The sequence below is a fragment of the Limulus polyphemus genome, unplaced genomic scaffold, assembly GCF_000517525.1.
Source record: "Limulus polyphemus unplaced genomic scaffold, Limulus_polyphemus-2.1.2 Scaffold872, whole genome shotgun sequence".
In the NCBI taxonomy this organism is placed as follows: Eukaryota; Metazoa; Arthropoda; class Merostomata; order Xiphosura; family Limulidae; genus Limulus; species Limulus polyphemus.
In genome coordinates, this window is record NW_013666482.1 from 380,051 (window position 1) to 403,297 (window position 23,247).

The 23,247-nt window shown below is 34.4% G+C and overlaps 1 protein-coding gene across 1 annotated transcript in view; it reads right to left on the reverse strand.

The window, feature by feature from the left end:
• LOC111086135 overlaps nt 1-22,652 on the reverse strand; it is a 61,939-nt gene extending 39,287 nt beyond the window's left edge. The window contains exon 1 of the mRNA XM_022387758.1: nt 22,229-22,652. The gene's annotated coding sequence lies outside the window, so the exon portion shown is untranslated. The remainder of the gene's footprint in view (nt 1-22,228) is intronic.
• Nucleotides 22,653-23,247: the final 595 nt, after the last annotated feature.

Sequence of the window (23,247 nt, forward strand, 5' to 3'; positions counted from 1 at the left end):
TTCAGATGTTTTTATCCCCTTTCCTAACCAAGTTATTGTTATCTCTTACTTTTTACACTCCACCTCAAATGCTACTCATATTTTTATAAATATTTATGCAAAAATTGGTATTTTAACTGACGTTATCAAACAACAAATAAATTCATACCTGTTCTTATTAACTGAGGGTTGCGAAAAGAAATTCCACACCAGTATAGTTCCACTTATATGAAGCAAAGAAAATTGCTTTCTACTAATAATATGACTAATTCCTTGCAAGAGGCGAAATATTTACATTAAGATAGTAATCTTATTTAATGAGCGTACTAAAAATGTCTTGTAATTTAAATCTAAAAACTGATATACAAGATATAAGGGTTAGTTCTACTACATTTTTGATTCAAAAATGAATTTTTTTTGCTACAGATGAAAGACTTTCAAAGCTGTGGCTGCTTTATTTTGAAATTTTTAAACAACGAAGCCCAATACAGTGAAATATTCTGGCTCTTTATACTAGAATGAATCGCGTACAATGAAAAAAAATCACATAGTAACTATCTTAACTATTTCCAATTGTCTGCTTATACATGCTCATAATTTGTCGTACGTGAAAACTAGTAATTTTTATTAAAATATTAAAAGTCTGGCTCATCAAATAACCACAAATAATATATGTATACATATAAATTCTGATTCAGTATCATTAACTTTTGACCAAAACAAGCTACTTAAATAGATTGGAACTAAAATTATACCCAGTATTAGCGTAACTAATTGAATACAGTCTTCAAACTATCTTATTTATAATGATTGGAATACATTATTTCATCCGTTGGGTACCCTTCTGCTAACGGTGTTTTCACGAGATTTTGCGAGACATGAAAACTTAGGCTATTACTCAATCCATATACTAAGTTAACAATGCAGAATAATCATTATGAATAAGAATAATATTATATATCATAATCATTATAATAATATGATAAGCATAAAAATAAAATTAATAAATAAAAGTAGATATGTTAAAGAACTACCAGACCATGGTAAAACTTGTATTTGGCTCAGTAGCTTAATAGATTTAGGTTAGTCCTAACTCCATAATCTAAATTAACAATGTGAAATAATTTTATAATAACAATTAAAATTAGTTATAATAAATATAATAACCAATACTTTAATGAAAGTACTTAAAGAAAGCATAGATATAAACTGTTTGTAGTTAAGCACAAAACTACACAATGGGCTGTCTGTGCTCTGCCCACCATGGGTATCGAAACCCGGTTTCTAGCTTTGTAAGTCCACTGATATACCGCTGTGGGGCTAGATATAGATAATTTATTAAATATTGTTGGAAAATAAAAATACTCGACTGTCCATATAAATTTGCTAAAGTTACCAACTATCAATACGTAGAACAGCGTCATAACTCACGTGCAAAACTCATGTCCTGTTGGTCATTCCATGGTCATAATTACCATCATATTTATCAATTCAAAAAGCAACATGTGAGTTTGCTACAGTATAGCCTAATGCAGTTTTCATTAAAAACCAGAATTTATTTAAGCTAACGTTTTTGACAACAATACGAATGAAGACACGTGTAGTCATTGGTTGCACAAATAAATTTCTGAATACAATATTACGTTTTGTGTTTCTTCTTATGACCATGGGTCATTCCATTATAGAATAACTGAGAGATGTTGCACCTTCTATGAATCACCTGTTCTGCTAGTTGTAAACATTTGGTTGTCCACCTCTACTATAAGGCTATCTTTACCGAGAGAAAGTACACGGGAAGTTAACATGAAATGATCCACAACAACAGACAACTAGGGCGAAAGGAAATTAGCCAACTTCTTTGAACAACCCGCCATTGTTAAAACAAAACGCGTGTCTAGAACCGTGAATACTCTAAAATTTTTGAAAAATTTCTTTGACCTTTAAGAGTTCACTATACTAGATAACAATAGGTAAGAATAGGTAAGTTTGCAATAACAATAATAAAATAAAATTTAGAAAAGAAAATGAAACGGCAAAATGGCGAATATTGCAAAGTAATAAGGGAACTAATAAGTAATCTAGTGACGTAATGTTGTACTATACACTATAGTAAAAAATTAAATTCTTTAAATGCCCCCCCCAGTGGCACAGCGATACGTCTGCGGACTTACAACGCTAGAATCCGGGTTTCGATACCCGTGGTGGTCAGAGCACAGATAGCCCATTGTGTAGCTTTGTGCTTATTTACAAACAAACAAACAATTTCTTTAAATAATTAGCTAAAAATTAATGTGTTACAAGATAGTTTTGAAGAGGTTATAATATTCAGTAAAACTGAAAAGACCAAGAAAATTATTGAATTTCCTGCAAATATTTTAACAAATCTGTGTTTGAAAATGCTTGAGGAGCATCCTAGTTTGTGAAAAAAATATGAGTGTATTAGCTCTGTGCACAAAATCTTGTAATGTTGAACAATGTAATTAGTAAGCGGTAAATAGTAAAAACTGCAACATAGTTTTTTTCAAACACTTGTATTCAGAAAGGGAACGTTTATAGGTTGAAAATTAAAACTGTCTGTTTTAATGAAAACTTTGAATTTAAGTGTTTGGTTAAAGATGTCGATATCCGAATCTAAGTACTGTGCTGTGTTATCAGTGACATACTCTCTGCGCTAACAGCCCTATTTTTGAACTGATAAACTAGAGGGGAGGCAGATAGTCAACAGCATCCACCGTTAACTCTTGGGCTACTCTAATCGAATAGTGAGATTTGACCGCCACACCCATGGCCTGCAAGTGCAGCATGCAAACCACTAGGTCAAGCCCGACACCCTATACTTAGTGAGAAAAAGACTGAGTGAATGCATTCACTTGCATAAAACTAGCGCACGTACAAGTTTAAAAGTTAATGATAATATTTATTACGAAATTTGAAGTGTTTGTCTCACAGTGTCTTTACAGGTCAAAATTAATATGGTATTACAAAAGCACGTTAGCCTGTATAAGTTTCTATGACCTGCTAGCGAATAAAAAATTAAATTTCTTTAACCAAGGTTTGCTCAGAACTCGTTTCTGAATTGAAAGTCACTCTTTAAATTAATATGACATTTATGCATGTTTTCATATAAGGTTAAGTTCGCGCACTTTTTTTTTATGAAATAGAATGTATTAAAAGTAGCCGTTACTATTAAGTAAGTTCATTACATATTTCGAGCAAAAGAAAAAGTAATGCATATATGTACGTACAGAGAGAAGATGTGGAAATATACATTATCGACTCGCAATCTGCGGGTCGCGGGTTCGATCCCCGTCAGCGAACATGTTTGCCCTTTTAGTCGTGGGAGCGTCATAATGTGTAGATCAATCACACTATTCGTTGGTAAAAGAATAGCTCTAGCGTTGGCGGTATTAACCAGTTCTCTTTCCTCTAGACTATCACCGCTAAATTAGAGACGGCTAACGCAGATAGCTCTCGTGCAGCTTTGCGCGAAATTCAAAACAAAGCAAACCAAATTCATTACTTAATACGCAGATCGAAACTCAACTCGAGCAGCAGCTTTAATAGTTCTAACGTGTGATCAGCATATTCCTTGTAGCATTTAAATACAATTAATATTACGCTCCTACGTACACTTTAAACTTCGTTTGTTAAACAAACTTTTTAAAGTATTATTTCCAACTATTTATTGTATCTGAATGCAGTGAGTTATTAATTCAATATTTTTCAGGGGGAAACAAAAAAAAGGGGGAGATACTTTGATGTTGAATTTTGCGCAAAGCTTCTCGAGGACTACCTACACTAGAACTAAAGGGAAGATAGCTAGTCAACACCATTCATCGCCAACCCTTGAGCTACTCTCTACCAAGGAAAAGTCGGATTAAACATTTCATTATAACGCCCCCACGGCTGAAAGGGAAGACCTGTGGGGTAATGGGATTGGAACCCGCAACCCGTAGAGGGCAAGTAGAGCGCCTTAACTATCAGGCCAATTCAAGGTTACATAGTAGCAATTACAATTACGTTGCCTACCTTTTTGATGTTGATTTTTGTTTCAGATACGATAAATTGTTTCGTGCCGTAACTTAAATCGCAAAAATACATACTTTGTTTGTTTGTTTGTTTTGAATTTCGCGCAAAGCTACAAGAGGGCTATCTGCGCTAGCCGTCCCTAATTTAGCAGTGTAAGACTAGAAGGGAGGCAGTTATTCATCACCACCCACCGCCAACTCTTGGGCTACTCTTTTACCAACGAATAGTGGGATTGACCGTCACATTATAACGCCCCCACGGCTGAAAGTGCGAGCATGTTTTCGTGGGACGGGGATTCAAACTCGCGACCCTCAGATTGCGAGTCGAGCGCCCTAACCACCTGGTCATGCCGGGCCTCACACTTTGTTTCAACAGATACTATACTGGGGCACTAGTTAACCAACTCCAAGTTACATTTGGGGATTCAGTGATCAAAAATAAACACTTTTGTCTGTATTCTGCTGAGAACAAGTCAATTAAACTGTTGCAAAAACATTGTTTTATAATAAAAATAAATTATAACTTACGTAGTTATTCGTTAATTCAGTTGAATTAACATTCCCGAAAAAAATAAGGATGCAGACCAATTACTGGACGTTGCTTTTCTCTACCATTGTAACTTTTTTTCCTTGGCATTAATTTCATTTTCCGAACATTCCTGAAAAATAATTTAATTTCTTTATTTCGGTATTCGATCGAAACTATATAAGAGTTATCAGCATATCCGTCACTCTTATAACGCATCGACAGCCCCGAAGTGCGGAGCGCAATTTTGAGGGGTTCACAATCCGGTAGGCTTACCACTAGGCTCTATCCGCCCCCCCCCACAAAAAAAAATGGGACGATTGTTGGAGGCTGAATTATATACCGTTGGCATAGCTTAAATAAATGAAGAAAAAGAAGGTAGGCCTAATGCTGGATATTGAAGTGTTTTTATTATTGAAGGTATTGGAAACATCCAGTTCTCAACTCAGGGGAATTTCAAGAAGGGTAGTTAATTTCGAGGAAGGAAGAATGGGAGGGTATTTGATTTAAAAAGTTAAAGATAGAAAGTAACGAAGTGGGACCATTTTTACAAAGATAGCCTTTACATCTCGTTAAAGCTGAGATAGGATTTCGGACAAAAAAAAGTCTTTTGTTTTTACAAAAAACCCAATGGTTCTAATGCAGAGGTTCCGAACTAGGAGTACGAAATGAGGGTCCAGGGGGTGAGCGGAAGAGGCCTATATAAGGTCCGTTTTCCCTCAAATGTCGCACACATTTTAGAGGAGGGGTGCGCGGGCCACAAAAAGTTGAGAGTCAATCTTCTAATGTTTTAAATATGTCCTATTCTTTTGTGAGATGTCATATGATATTTTTATTTATTTAGAAATATTAAAATTCACGACTGAAATTATCTCAAGAGTGTTATTGGCTCTTTAGAAACTGAAAGTACACTATTTTGATGGTGATGTTCACCTTGGGAAGGGCTGGGTGTGACCTATGATTAGTGTGCCTGTAGTGTGAATCCGAATATTCGTGTTTTGCGACTCGTTACCGCTATGCACTTGGGAACTGCGATAAGCTAGAAGAATAACGGCCATATCTCACTATTTGGTCAGACAAGAGTAACCGAACAATTGATGACGGATACTGTTGACCAGCTGCCTCTCTATAGTCTCCAGTAAAACATTTATATTAGTGATATAAGCAAGTATAGTATTACGTATATTGGTTTGTAATTCGTCTACCATTAATATTACCGTATCGTTCATAGCCAGAAAACATCATATACCGTGAAATTTTCTTGTGAAATGATTACTCACAACGAATTGTAACTGTTTGAAACTTAAAAAGTCACACGTTTCAAACTGTCAGAAACATTTTCAGGTACATGAAAAATATATTCACAATCTACAAGTAAATCGGTCTTGGTCCCAGTAATAGATACGCTGAAACTGATGGGCGAAAAGTCCGTTTTTCTCATAAAGTTTCGCACCATCTTGTTACAATGTTCAGTATCACAGATGTTGCTCTGTGTTCACAACCGGTTTGTTTCTAAGTCAAGCAAAAAAAAACAACAAAAAAACACGGGTATCGAAACCTGGTTTGTAGAGTTATGAGTCACCAGACTTATCGCTGCGCCACTGGGTGTGTTCACAATCGTTTGTAGTTAAGCACAAAGCTAGCGTTGTAAATCCGCAGACATTCCGCTGTGCCACTGGGGGGGGGGGGGGCTGTTTCTAAGTCGAGCAAAAAAAAAACACACACACACAATGAGCTAGATGTACTGTGCCCACCACGGGTATCGAAACCCGGTTTGTAGAGTTATAAGTCAACAGAGTTATCGCTTATTATTTTACTCTAGAACGAAAAACATCATCAACTGTATATCACGGATTATTTTATGGTTCTCCAAAGAGTGATAACATTTCTAGAAATAAAATTTGTTTTCCTCTGCACTAAACCTTTACAAACATGACCATTCACCAGTTATAATACCCAAGCGTCTTTTTCAGTCCCTACTCCTCCTTCCAGCTCTTTCACCCACTCAAAGTCCCTTTTTTTATTGTTATTAATGAATGTATCCTATTTCTTGCACAGTCAACGAATGGCTATAAGGCACGATTCCACTCCTCTATCTGTCGGTCTTTTGATCTTGACACGGGAACATAATCTACAGTCTGCTCAATTATTACATTGCCATAACCCGACATCGATCTCAAGCCTGATGATGAAAGCTGTTTTCTAGCCAACCCCAGCCAGATGTTGCTGTCTACTAGCCTGTCAATCATTCTGAAGGACCATGACACGCGGGCTACAATTATTCTTTAGCTAGAGGTCTTAGGGGTGAGGCTGAAACACTTTAATAACACGAGTCAGAGTGAAATTGTTCATACAGCCGACCTAACTTGCTCTTCTTCCTCACACTTGTAGACGTTTTTGTGGCAGGGTTCAAACGACGGGTATAGAAGACAACAAAATATCTTTATACAAGTGTAATTCTTAAAGTAACGAACATTCTGATTGGTACTAAGTCTAAAGGTTTCTTTGTCTATATTTAAGTAATATATATTTTGTTTCATTGCCTACTCTATAATTTTCTAAGTGATGCAGTAGTAAAACAACTTCTCATTACCTGTGGAAAACTAGTTGTCCATAGCTTAGATTATGCAAATAATACTGTATGGAATACTTACATACACATATATACGTGGAAGTGAGAATATACAGAATTCATGTGACATTTCTTGGCGAGTTCGAACATGTATAAACAATTTGTTTGTTTTGAATTTCGCGCAAAGCTACACGAGGGCTATCTGCGCTAGCCGTCCCTAATTTAGCAGTGTAAGACTAGAGGTAAGGCAACTAGTCATCACCGCCAACTCTTGAGCTACTCTTTTACCAACGAATAGTGAGATTGACCGTCACATTATAACGCCCCCACGGCTGAAAGGGCGAACGTGTTTTGGTGGGACTGGGATACTTATAAACAGATTTATTTATGTAATTTGGCTTAAGGACCTCTTAGGCCTGGGTTCTATATAACCTTCACCCCTATCTATCACGATACAACGTTGATCAAATAAAAAATATTATTTACGAATAGGAGTACGGAAACCATATAGGTGGAAGTAGGATTTACCTGTTGTGTACGACTTGGGATCAGTTTTACAGTGGTAAAATCTTTTGTGCCTGAGCGCAAACTAAATCCTAACAAATTTCCTGCCATTAGATTGTACATGCGCAAGAAGGCTGCATTCCAGGCATTTCATTGGTTTATATGCCCCCAATGACACAGCGGTATGTCTGCGGAGTTATTTACAACGTTAGAAACCAGGTTTCGATACCCATGGTGGGCAGAGCACAGATAGCCCATTGTGTAGCTTTGTGCTTAATTACAAACAAATAAACATATATATATATATATAATTACCAGCCAATTTTCAGTTTAGCTTATATAACCAATGGGCATATACGAGTCATAAAATACAATCGATATATTATCAATAAAAGATATATTATTATATTATTCGTGTACATTTAATTATTTATTGTTAAGCACAAAGCTACACAATGGGTTATCTTTGCTGTGTCCATCACAGAGATCGAAACCCGATTTTCAGCATTAAGACTTACCGTTAAGCCACAGGAAATGAAGGTTTGTAAATTTGTAGGTTATCGTTTTAAACGTATGGTAGTTCTGATATTTTCAAATACAACCTTTTAAACATATTAGTTTACTTACAATTAAAAGTACTATAATTTAAGTTTATCTTATAATTTAAAGTATTAATTCTAATCACACATAAAACATAGGGGCAGTTATCCGGTCCGTTCTGACCGCATTACATTACTCCTTCAGATATTGACAGAAAGAGTAATAGAAGTTTCATCAACCGATTTACCAACTTACATAGGATTAATCCGCACTCCCTTCAGTTGTTTAAAAAAACATCCACTGTTTATACATCTTATCCAGATAAATATTTATTTATGTTTTTGAAATAAAAATTCCCGCATAACTCCGGTATTTTCTTTAACTTCAAACAAATTCACTAATACGAGATGTAACATTCTATTTTGATCAGTTTCACGTAGAATTATATTTTGCAGATGACTGGAACAAGATTTTCATACAAAAATAAAATTGATTCATATATCAATGCAGGTTTGTAATATAGGTGATATATATACATATATATATATATATATATACATTAAGACATACCAGAAGTTGCTGAAAATGTGACCGAAAACTTGTGAATTAAATACATAAACAGCATGAAAGAGAAAACCTCGCTCAGCTTGAAATGAGTGTTTAATTCATGTTATTATATCTTTTATTTTCGAGCTTACGTCGTATTAACATGGTTTATGTTCAATGTTGTAACATGTCTGGCTTGTTTGGTCTTAACTTATAACTTAACATGGGTTTTGTTTTCAAACATCGTGTTTTCAAGTTAATTGGTTTACTTCCAACATATTAAATATTAATTTTATACCAACAGGATCTCATAATTGATTTAAGGTCGGTAAATCCTTGCTTTAATTTGGAAGAAACACTTTTTATGTTTAGATTGTTTTTGTTTGAAATCACGTGATACGTTAGAAACAGTGGCCAATACTGACACTTTACGTGATTAATGGTAGGAAGAGGTGGAGCTTGAAGCGAACTCAGTAATTACGCATGTGTACTTGACTAAGACCAAGGGACCTAAATATTAATAACAGTTTGTTAGGGCTGGGAACTCCTGAATTGCATGACGATGAAATTCGACGGAATAGAAGATAGATGATAAGTTTTGCGATAAAAAAAACGTGTCATATTTTATGATTTGACATGCTTAACATGTGGGATAAAATCCAATTCACAGTGTGCTTCTTCCCCAAGAAAGTCCACACCTAAAATAACAGAATATAACTACAAGATCAACTTGTACATTAAACAAACTTTACATTCTACTGCTTCACTGGAATTATGGGTATTCTGCTTGGTATCCTGTTATGGACGTTTTGGGACTAAGTTTTCACAGTAAGTTACTATAAGTAAACATAAGGCTCCTAAAAGAAATATTCGGTAGTTTCATGGACTTTGCTTATTGTTGTCCATCTTACACAAAATATTGCAATCTGAGGGTCGCGGGTTCGAATCCTCGTCCCACCAAACAGGCTCGTCCTTTCAGCCGTGGAGGCGTTATAATGTTACGGTCAATCCTACTATTCGTTAGTAAAAGAGTAGCCCAAGAGTTGACGGTGGGTGGTGACGACTAGCTGCCTTCCCTCTAGTCTTACACTGCTAAATTAGGGACGGTTTGGCGCGAAATTCAAAACAAACAAACAAACAAAGCTATAAACATATACGCATTAATTCCCTTTGAAATCTCAAATACAAAGATCTAATTTGAGTTAATTTGTAAAATGAATGCATGGATATTTTTCTCTAATTTCACTTCAGAAGTCTTTTTCAAGTCAAATAATTTCGTCGATCGAATTAAACAGATAATTTCATTATAATAAATTTTAGTTAAGGTTTATGTAACAGTTTGTAACATAGGTCGTAACACCCTAACTCATTACGTAATTCTGACTGATCAGCTTAACCCAAACGCCTACAAGTTTAAATATCTTTAAGTATATTAAATAATTATTGTATAGATTCCTTAATAAATAAGTTATGTAGCCAATGGTAACATCCATCAATGCAAGCAGCCGCTGTCTAGTGGATTATGATAAAATCATATTTGCATCTTTCTTGCTGAAGACGTAATATTGTTTTGAATTCAAATCGAAGTATGTTAAATTGCAATAATGATTTTTCTGTCGACCTCAACTTTTACTGTATGATATGTAACGCTGTTCATGACACCCCCCTTCCTCGCGTAACACAGGCGTAGACACCCTCCCATCCCTTTGCGTTACACAATTTTTGAATGACCCCTAATAACTGATCTATGCTTCAACACAACAGTGGTGTTCTCAAGGGGAGGCGAGGGGTGTCAGGCACCAACCTAAAAATTTGTTTGCCGCTCCTTTCGCCTCCCCTAAAATTTTCACTAAAACTTTAGTAAAATATATGTTTACCAGGATAGAATTTGTTCAATCACCAGACAACTCTACACAAGAAATACCCATTATCCACTCTCTGGTTAGCCCTATTGTTTCTTTAGCCAATCACAGTACAAATTAAAAAGAGTTTGATGCTACTCAGTCAGGTTTAACCATAAGTGCTCGAGTCCAGCGAGAAAATTGAAAAGAAACGATGGGCTGCAACAACCACTAAAAGAATATGCCTATAATATTAAACTAAATTATTTTATAACATATTAATGCATTTACTTATCGTATTTATGTGTGTGTGTGTGTTATGAGTTAGTTATGGGGCTGTATTTAAATTTTAACATGTTTATTGAGTTTAAGAATTTCATGTTAAAATACAACCTCGAGTACGTTCATTTACATAGTCAGTGTGATACCTCACTGGAAAACATGCACCGAACCGATGAAGTACCTAGTAGTAGAGAAGATCCATGTTTGTAAGAAACCCCCCGGTAATATACAGTATTTATTTGTTTGTAGCTATGCACAAAGCTACAAAATGGGCTATCTCTGCTCTGCCCACCACGGGTATCGAAACCCGGTTTCTAGTGTTGTAAGTCCGCAGACATACTGCTGTGCCACTGAGGAGCATACAGTATTTATACTAATACTTATGAATTTATGCACAGAAAATGGGCTGATAAGACTCTGGTGACATCGGAAAGGGGAAAGAACATAAATTTAGAACTTGTAGTTTTCCTTAATATTTGCGGCAATTTACCATAAATATTAAAGAAACCTATAACCTCTAAATTTAACATAAATATTAAGAAAACCTATAACCTCTAAAATTTACCTCAAAATGTACCATAAATATTAAGAAAACCTATAACCTCTAAAATTTACCACAAATATTAAAGAAACCTCTAACCTCTAAATTTATCACAAATATTAAGAAAATCTATATCCTCTAAATTTACCACAAATATTAAAGAATCCTATAACCTCTAAATTTACCATAAGTATTAAGAAAAACTATAACCTCTAAAATTTATCACTGGTACAAGTTTTTTTTCAAAAACCCATTAATAATGATTATGCAGTCGTTAAGTCAGCATAAAAAATATACATATGTATGAAATGTCGTTGTATATTTGGGAGTGGGTTGACCCTGTGTTAGAGCTCTGGATTCCGGAGATGACGAGCCGGGTTCGAATTCGTGCAATACCGCAAAATATTTCTCTCAATCTAATAGGCAGGAGCGTTACAAGAGTGACTGTCAATCTCTTAGCGTGGATGGTTGGCGTTAGAATGGTGCTGGCTGGTTCTCCTCTCTCTCTATTCAGTAGTTCAAAATTAGGAACGGCGGCAGATAACCTAAGTAGCTTTGCCGTAAATAAACATTCAAAAGGGTGGTTTATTTTCTAATACAAAAACCAATTTTTTTTCTCTTTCTCTGACGTATGATGGCTTAGAAACACCACATTTTCATGTTGAAAAATTGTTGAGTATTATGAAAAACATTTTCGACTTACGAATGTTATTTTCTAAAAATCAGATGGATATGTTGCCCTGGAAACTATAATTAAGGGGAGTGTCGGTGTGGATTGATATGGAGTTCTTTAAGGAAAGGTATCTTGTCATATTACAAAAAAAAATGTTTCTGCAGTTTGACAGAAATTGGAGTGGACAACCAAATACGTTTTTGAGTTTAACAATATATATACATCATGAATATAGTTCATTTGTAATGAACTCAATATACATTGGTCACCATGGTGATTTTGTGTTTACTAAAATTAACGATTAAAGAAAACATTCTACGGCAAAAATAGTTCTACTTTCTTGAAGCTTATTAATTTATCTTCCATTTATTCTTCGACATACGTTATAAAATAAAGTATTATTCAACACAACATAAATATTCAAATTGTCTTCAGCTTCCAATGTCCATCTAACTATTGATATACGATCATTAAAGCCACTATACAGATCTATAAAGAAAGTCTCTGCCATGTTTAGGTTTGTTGTTTGTTTTGGTTTAGTGCAAGGCTTCCACGCTGTTTATGTAGCTGGGATTGAACTCCGAATTCTAGCATTATGTGCTCTCAAACTTACCGCTGCGCCACCGAGAAATGTTTACGCATACAGAAACGTGGTTTTCAGCGTATTAATTCTTGTTTGATTATTATCTATACAATAACCAATTTACAAAGGTTATAAGAAAACATTATCTACGCTACCCGTCCCTAATTAAACAGTGACCAATTAAGACCAGAGGGAAGGCAGCTAGTCATCACTACCCACCACTAACTGGGGGGGGGGGGTACTCTTTTACCAACGAAAAGTGGGATTGACCGTCACATTATAACGCCCCCACGGCTGAAAGGGCGAGCATGTTTGGTGTGACGGGGATTCGAACCTGCGAGCCTCAGATTGCGAGTCGAGCGCCCTAATCACCTGGCCATGCCGGGCCACATTATTCAGTCCCATTTAGCCGCGTTTTTTGTTCAACTTGGGACATGATTGTGGGTAAAATAAAATACACGGCCTAGCTAACTAATGAATGAAAATTTGCTGTTAAATTATTATCAGTGCTATAAGTGTAGCTACTAGATTGGCCACCATATCTAATTTCATTCCTTTAAGTCGCACACTCAATCCTTTTTTTTGCCGCACCTTTTTTCACATTTAAGGTGTTTTTTATTAGATTAATTTCTACTCTTGGTGTTCCGAACTGGTAGTAACTGAACGTACATGATTAGGTGCGCTAACTCTTGGTTCAACAGAGGTCAAGTTTGAACTTGCTAGATGACCAGCTAATACTATATATTTATTCAATTATTCATCATTATAAGGCAAATCTTTAACCCAGCTTTGTTTCTCCTTTTAATTACTCATAACACTGTATTTCGTCCTTTTAATTACTCAAAACACTGTATTTCGTCCTTTTAATTACTCAAAACACTGTATTTCGTCCCTTTAATTACTCAAAACACTGTATTTCGTCCTTTTAATCCTAAATTCGTGTCCCTCTATGGGACATCAGTAACTTTAAGTACTTGCAACACTAAAATCCTGGGTTCGATTCCTGGCAGTGGTTACAGCAGATAGCCCAAGGAGGTTTGCCTTAAAACAAACAAACAATCTCAATACGTTACCCCACCTTCTTGTATTTGTTTAACATAAACAAATGAAACATAAACAAGTAAATGTTAATGAAGACTGTTTTATTATTTGTAAATTTATTCTCATTGTCTAATCACTTGAAACTTAAAAACATTCATTCACTTTAAACTTTAAAACATTCATTCACTTTAAACTTTAAAACATTCATTCACTTTAAACTTTAAAACATTCATTCACTTTAAACTTTAAAACGTCCTTGGCTTACTGCAGCCTGATATCGATAACTTGAAAATCTGTTTGTTTCTTTGTAATTATGCACAAAGCTACACAATGTGCTATCTGTGCTCTGCCCACCACGGGTATAACTTGAAAGAATAAGAAAAAAAAAGGTTATGAAACAGTAATAAGCTTGAATAAATTAATTTTTAAAGATTCATGAATAAAATCTCAAAATAAAAACTGAGAAATATTAGTTTCTATTTTCATTTCATATTCAGACGAGATGAACTTCTCAAGATTCGACAAAAACGGTAAAATAGTACAAATTACATCAGGGTGATGCATACTAAAATAATTTACATAGAGTATAAATAGGTGTATAGATTTTTTACAACCGATTTATCTATTTGTTCGTTTGTCTTCTCTCTATCTAGCTGCACGTTTGTTTTATACGCATCTATCTGTTAATTTTCTAGCTGTCTATAGCCTAAATCAAGACAAGTTAAGGACGGAATGCTTTCAAAGCGTATGCGTCATTCTTTTAATCACTAACGTATATCAATCAAGATAAGTTTTTCGCCAACTCCGATAAGCGCAAAGTGGTACATTACACGTACGTGATAATGATGGCACAGAAAAATCTACTGATAAAAACGCATAGCCTCCTGCAGCGTGGGTTTGATCTGCGTTTTGTGATTGGATATTAACTAACCACAAGCTACTGCGCATGTTCTAGAGGCAAAACCTCGCTGACTGCAAAAGATAGTCAGCTCTAATCATCTAAATTATCTAATTACCACCTTGCTCGTTCCAACCTATAATTAAGAACTGAGACAGCTACTTATAAGGCGACAAAACCTATTTAAATCTAAAAGACCCCGGAGAAAGTAAGCTATAATTACGGCGCTGGAAAAATTGCCTATTCGCTATTTTTTGATTTAATACCCACCTGCGATTGCATGATATAATACAGTGTAATGCTTTAACGCTCAAAAAACACAAGCATAACCTGTTTATTATTCCTTGCAGTCTGTAATAACAGCAATCAGGTTTTGATCAGATAATCACCAGTGGATGTGGAAAGCCTAACATTGTCCCAATAGTTTAAGTATACAGAGGTTGAGTATACGTTGAATTAAAATGATTTTGGAGCTTCACCACATCGTTACAGTCTATGTCGCCACGACCAAGCATCCTGACAATAGCCCTGCAACGTAGTTTCCATTGCAAAATGTTTCTTTGTAAGACAGTCATATTCAAAGCACCCCATATGTCCTTTCTGCTTTCCATAATTTATCAAGTGTAGGAGAAGGATGGTTTCCCAGAGCGAGTTTCAAGAGTCTGATCGCACAAAATACATAGGCGTTGCGACCAACAACTTGGGCAGTACTTCTTACTATATGCAATAACATAATTATCTGTTTCATTCTCTAGCTGCTTGAGGTACGTGATGGTTGAACAAATATGTCGTGGAAGCAACTTTTGTTACTTTTTCAGACAGAGTATGTTGCCTGAGACACATGGACGGCTTTTGCCACAGAACCATTATATTTGTGATTTGTGAATTCTCACTTGTTTTAAGACGTCGCGCTTACATAACACGCTTGGAGTACGACTTTTTGCAGGTCCCTTTCTTGTTGGTCCTGGTGCATCAAGTTCAACTATATTTCTTTGTTTAACAACATCATTAAGTACAAATAAATTATAAATCCGGCCACATCTTTATTATCTTAATATACGAATACTTTACGTGGGAAAGGGTATGGCCAGATTATGGAGGGGGGGGCAAATTGGTGTAATTTTTCTTGGCTCCTTAACTAAGAGAAAAAGAATCAAAAGTTGAATTTCTCATGGAAAAACAAGTGTCTGCTAACGTGCCACTATGACAACAACGATTATAGTTGTTTCATATGAACTTACTTTTTTATAATTTTTCTTTAACATATTCTTACAACTCGTCCATTTTATAAATATTTGCTCAGCCATTTAACAAAACACTTGTTGTCATTATTTCATATATTTTTTAAAATATTAGAATTAGTATTTTATATATTATCTGTATTTCTCAAACTGTAGTTAACAGATAGTATTGAATTGTATTTGGCTGATTTATGAAGTTCGGTTCTGAAGGCCTTCCTCTACAAAACTTGACTTAAACCCCCAAAGTGCTTAATTCTTAGTCCATTAAGTAAGTTGGCTTATTTATGAAGTTCAGTTCTGAGGATCCTCTCCTACAAAACTTGACTCAAACCCACAAAGTGCTTAATCCTTAATCCATTAAGCATGAGGAATTACCCCCTCTTAAAAATTCAAATTCCTCGATTTGGTCAAATAGTTATATTCTGCGTATATGTATATTTTGTGTCGGAAATGGCTGGTACATACCCTCCCCAAAAGCAATCGATTTTCGGTGATATCACGCTACTTATGAAAAGCCAGGTATTTCAAAATGTAGTTCTGATACACGTTCTACCGCAACTTTATATCCGCTGTGTTTGTCACGTGACTTGCTGATTTCCATATTGAAAATTAATTTTGATATAACGTCACCGACCCTCTATATAAACTTCGCATGAATAAGCATACAAATAGAAAATACTTCCCACTCTTTATGTTTTGTTGAAATTATCACATCAAATACTGGTGTCTAATGAAACGACAGGTATATATTTTTTTTATGAGATATACTTCAAATATCCTTCAAGCAGGTTTTGCGTAGGTAAGGTATCCAATGTATTTGTGTTATGAGTAATAACTGGACAACTGATAAGCGGTGAATCACCAACCTTGACTTTTCAACTGTATTGACAAACAGATTGGATGGATTACGTAATAAGAGGCGTTTGTCATGGGGTAAGTTACGGCTCAGTACTTCGATTAAACATCACGTGATTTGTAAGATGCCTTGATAGAGTATAAAGATAGAGAGCAAAAATATTACAATGTTCGTCAAATACAATGCATTTAGAAAATTTTGTAATAAAAATTAGTGGCAGAATTGCACTGTTACATGACAGGACAGTAAAGTACAACTGTAGTGGCAGAGGATCAACTAGAACTATGATGGAAACTTGTTAACGACACGAGATTTTTTATCTGAGAATAAAGTTTCTAATCAGAAATATTGAATATGTCCGCAACTGGGATTTAAGAAACGATCTGCTCATCTTTCAAGTGTCGGTTATCTGTAGCTGCATTGTTAACTCATTGCAAAACTATGGCTGCATAACAGTGCATAATTGAAACACTACTTGTAAACACTCTCCTAAAATCCCTAAGGAACTAGATAAAGAAGCTAGTGTTTTTTTTAAAAAAAGGCCTAACATCATGTCTTATGACAAGTATAATTAGTTACAGCTTGTGAAAGACGTTCAAGACATAACAATTGTTGTTGTGACAAATAGCTTATATAAATAGTGTTCCCACCACTACTGTCTTCATTGTATCCCAGTCGGCCGGAAGAGCTCTGGATTGAGAGAAAAGGGTCGTCGGCATTGGATATGACGAATACAATGTGGTTGAAATACTATTATTATACATTCTTCTAATTCTTGAAAATCCCTATGGGAGTAGATTAAGAATATAGTGTTGAAAAATAAGAGACTTAACATTACATCTTAGGACAAGCATAAATAATTATAATCATGCTTCGCCAGCTTGTAAAAAAGGCGTTCATTCCATAACAATCATTTCTAAATGTCTTCAATCAATTATTAGACAAAGCAATACACTAAAAGAACTACATGTTGTAAATGTTTAAACTAGTTGCTCTTGTCCAGGGTCACTGATGTGGAGTTGAATTATCCTAAACTAGTCTAACTCCCTAATAAAACTGTAGTAGTAAAATGAATCAGAGAACAGAGGCTTCGTTTGTTTCTCCTCGAAACTTAGTTTTGGTGACGAAAGAAATACATTACCTTCAACAGCTTGCGAGCTGAACAATTTAAAACATTAAGACACTAGTATTAATGCTACATGTTCTTCGAAAACGTATATAAACATAGGCTCAGAGTATTGTTCGTTTGTTTGAAGTTAAACACAAAGCTACACAATGGGCTATCTGTGCTCTGCCCACCACGGGTATCGAAACCCGATTTTTAGCGTTGTAACTCCGCAGACATACCGCTGTGCCACTGGGGGGGGGGGGCAGGTTCACTGTAATATATAAATTCGGCTTCTGTACGGGCTATTATATAACATCTACTCAAGAAACTACTTATTTTTGGATTGAGAAAAAAAAATTATATAGTTTTTACTAATAATTCTTAAGAAACAATTTTTTAAAACAAATTTCACTTTAAAAAAAATCTAAACAATACCATGGTTAATGTGGACAAATAGTACTATATTAAAAGCTATTTCGATTTTTACATAATTCATTAGTATTATTATGAATTATTAGTCAAGTTCTTTTTTAATCATAATATTAATGTTATTTTCAATTGCTTTGGCAATAGATTGAAATTTTGTTACCTAAGTAACTGTAATGTCTCTGGATTATAATCCTATTTTACTTCCTAAGTAACTGTAGTGTCTCTGGATTATAGTCCTATTTTACTTCCTAAGTAACTGTAGTGTCTCTGGATTATAGTCCTATTTTACTTCCTAAGTAACTGTAATGTCTCTGGATTATAGTCCTATTTTACTTCCTAAGTAGCTGTAGTGTCTCTGGATTATAGTCCTATTTTACTTCCTAAGTAGCTGTAGTGTCTCTGGATTATAGTCCTATTTTACTTCCTAAGTAACTGTAGTGTCTCTGGATTATAGTCCTATTTTACTTCCTAAATAACTGTAGTGTCTCTGGATTATAGTCCTATTTTACTTTATTCTATTTCTGACAAAGATTCCTTGATAATCGTGTAATATTATATTTATTATTTACATTTAGCAGTTCGTAGTATTTCCTTAGAGGATATTACACAGAGACAAATTTTTCATTTCCAAGATTCATAGCTTTTATATATTATTTACAACAATCTCAAACTGTTTATAAAACATAAACATCTATTTGATAACACGACTTTTTACGTCTTTTAATAGTTTTACAGTTAATTCATGTAATATTTCCAATGGTAGAAGCCCATAATTTGAATATGACTTTATGTAAGTAATATGAATTATTTTTAAAACAGACAAATTAACAAATTCTCTTATGCAATGAATTTGAGAAATTGTCTATTAATTTTCTCTGATATAGCTAATACGTAACTTCCAAGTTAACTTCGTGTCAATAATAACTCTCAAATATCTAAACCAATCGACTCATTCAATAACCTGACTGTTGTAGGTTAAATGATTACAGAAAACGGAATGATAAAAGTTTTATTACACATATTATCTATTTGATCTTCCCTAAGTGTAAAATTGGCATATGTAGTTTTCCGAACATTTAAAATTAAATTACTGATAAAGCAATTTATAAAAGTCACATTTCATCTGATTTAACTGAACATATTAAAACTATAGCATTTTTAAAAGTTCTGTTTCTCCCGTTTAAGACATATAAGTCATTTATAAAAAACGAAAGGTACAACGAGGCCCAAAACAGAGCCTTGTGGTACATCCTGCTTAATTATATTTTCATTACTAACATAACTTCCAGTTTTGTTTCATGTTTGTTAAGTAACTTTAAACTTACTCCAGAATTGTAACCTCTTATTCTTACTCTTCATTTTCTCTATTGACAATTCATGTGATGCTAAGTTAAAGGGTTTTTCTCGTCTAAAAAAAGTCGTTAGAAAACTTGTATAAAACGTACAAGCCAACGTCTCTGATGTTGCATTTTCTGTATTCATGTTGTTGTTTTTTTTTCTAAACTCAAATTGGTTAACAGAGAAGATGTTGAAAACTTACTAGAAAGTCTTAGACAATACTGAAAAAGAAATAGGTTGGTCATTTTCTAATATTTAATATCACCTCTTTGATATACAGGGATTGCTATAGCTATTTTAAAATGTCCAGAAAGACTTCTTCCAAAAGTGATAAATATACTTAATAAAACATAATATTCCCTTTAGTTCTTAATCTAAATATTATTATCTGATCAGCTCCAGCAGCTTTCCCAGAGTCTAACTGCTTTGTCACTTCTTTAACGTAAGTTTCAAATACATATTCAGTAAAACATGTTTTGTACATCATTTTAACAGATTCACGTTTATTAGGTAAAGTATGTTCATTAACATTATCAACCAACAATGAATTTCGAACAAAGCTATTCGAAGATAATATACGCTAAGTGTTCGTAATTGAAAAGTGATAGACCAGAGGGAAGGCAGTTCATCAACACCCACTATCACATAAACTCTTGGTATACTATTGTACCAATGAAATGTGGAAAGCGGGAACGCGAAAATGTAGATCAGAAAAATACGATACATGAAGAGTTAGAAGTTATAAAAAAATTAGATAAGGGGACAAAACATATGGAAAAGAACATTAGTTAGAAATTTAAAACGTTTAAGAACAAAAGTGCCGAAAAAACAATTAACAGAAATGGAGGTAGTTTAAAAAAAAATTAGTTTCTGTTCAAGTAAGTTCGATTAGTATTTAAAAATAATGAAGGAGAGAACAAAACAAATTAAGGAAATATAGATTAAAAATAAACGGAGTTGAATAAGGACATAAATGGAAACTGAATGAGCTTCAGTAATAAACCAGAAATATTAATATAGAAAAGTGGGTATTCCTGGGATTAAGGAAGAAAGTGTGGGTAGAATAGTTGAAAAAATGGCGAATTCACTGAAAGTCGGTATGGTAGATATATCCAGCTCACTGTGTGTCTATTATAGATAAAAATAAAATAATATCAATTATTACAACAGTTTGGATCGTGAAAGATAAAAGAATAGTTAATAGAATTGGAAAGCTAGATACGAATTAAACACCATTGCTATTGCCGAGTGGTATCAAAACGTAAAAATATATGTTAATGATAGGTTTAGGCGAGATAAAGAAAATATTTCAAATTTCTTTGGACTAAGGATACTATACTTTATATTAGAAAAGATAACATATTTGAACCAATGTGAATTTAAAATATGATGATTTAGATAATGTAAAATAAAGTAGAAAATGATTTGTATAAGTGTAATGATTTAGAAGGAGCTTATGGCTTGTTGAAATGTTCGAATTGAGCATGGTTCAAATACTGGAATAAATTATGGTATGGAAAATGCTAGGAATGCTGAAAATAGATAAATATAAATAATGACGTTGATGATAATTTTGTATGAAAAAAATAATGGCAAAGTGAGTATTACAGAAAAAGAAAATGTTTTATATAAAACTAACTTATTATTTGGCTAATGGTATAAAATTAATTCAAGGGAATATCAGAAGAATAGGAAAAAAAATCGATAATTTTGTTGTGTTTTTAAATTAAACTGATTGGAAACCTGATATCGTAATCCTGATTAAGATTTATGACATGAAATGCCACGTTGTTATACTAAAATATATAATACATATTCTAAATGTAGAGAAAACTATAGATCTGATGGCATAATTATTTTAAATAGGCAATGGTACTGAGGTAAAGCAAAGGTTAACATATTTTACAACAAGTGATTTTCTGGATTTATATTTTAAAATACAAAGTGTTGAGATTGCTTACTTGTAATTATGATTTTAACAAGGAACTAGCTAATAAATTAGTTGATAATAAGTATAACAGGTGACTAAGTATCAGTTATTAAAAAAATAATAATACTTGTCATGAGCTAGAAAGAAGAGAAATTGCGAAAACACATTTTTTCTTTAAAGTTAAGGACAAAGATACACGATGGGCTATCTGTGCTCTTCCCACCACAGGTATCTACCGGTCGCAGGTTCGAATCCCGTGGCCGAACGTGCTCGCTTTTTCGGCCATGGGTGGGGAACATTATAATGTGACGGTGAAGCCCACATTTCATTAGTACAATAGTATACCAAGAGTTTATGTGATGGTTGACGAGCTGACTTCCCTCTGGTCTATCGCTTTTCAATTACGAACGGCTAGCGTAGATTATCTTCGAAAAACAAAATAAAATATCGCAATGATAGCGGCTCGTGATGGAAACGTTTAAATTATGTACATATCAACCCATCAATATACCTGTTGACGAAATGACCAATTATTTCTAACAGTTCACTTCGATAGGTTGTGTTTCCTATTGTTTTCAGCGGATGGAAAGAAGCCTATAATAACGTTAAGTATTTCCATTCAGTTATCTATCTAATCAGTATCTTTGTATTAATAAAACCTGAACAGCATCATAAAGGCCTGAAACTATTATCAGAAATTTTCGTTTTTCCAAAAGCCATCTTGCTTGTTTCGAGAGCTCTATATCTTTGTAGAATAGGTTTCACTTCCTACCTTTTTCTTGCGTTTCTCACTTTCGATTACTTTGACAACAAAGAGTGGGGCTTACACGCTCCCTAACTGAAGGATCGCTTCGGTAGAATGATGCCTCAAACTTTTCAGCTATGTGCTGGTCCCTCAGATGAGTTGTCGCCTTAGTTCTCAAGCCACAACAGTCAAACTTACTTTACGTTTACTTGAATCTTCATAGACAGAGAGAAAAATCCATATCTCCGAAATGTTGACAGCGATGGATTTGTTTTCGTAGCTGCGAGTCAGCCTTAGTTTAACTCTGAAACTGGAGGATCAGACACGTCTGGCGAGCGCTACACAAATATCGACCATCTCTCGCTCCACACAGCCAGCCTGCCGTCTGTCAAGCGGCTCGTGCGCATGTCTCAGTCACGTTTTTCTCGCACTCTGCCAGGCCTTCCTGTCACACTCCTTTTCTTTAGCCGTCTGAACACAGACCAAGGCGTCAAACGAAGATTTATGCTGACACGGCTAGTAGGCTGATAGCCCCCGGCAAGGTTCGCGCTATCTAGTCTTTTACGCATGGTCCAGCCTTGGAACAACGTTAAATGTTATTACGTTTTACTCACATAGAAAACAGTTAGTTCTGGTAGCATATTAACTTTACAAATGGCGGGTAAAGACAGTTTTAGCACTTCGAGTTTTTATAGTTAGAAATAGATTATAAACAAGTAAACAAATAATCGTTAAGTGTACTTGCGTGTTAATTTTTTTGTGTTATTAGATTATGGGTATTTGTGTGTATTACGTCATAAGACTCGTTTGATGAAAATTTTGTCATTTCTTCTGAGCTATTTGTTTTATTTATTTTGTTCTTTCGCTAGAATATAACAGCAAATATGATTATTAACGTATCTGATAAGTATTCAAGTTGGATAAAACCAATTTTCAGCACCTTACAAATATATATCATACTTCTGAGCACAAATATAAGTTTTTCAAACCCAGGAAAATGTAAGGAACAACCTTTTTTTGTTGTTCTTTATTGGACCGAGTGTGAC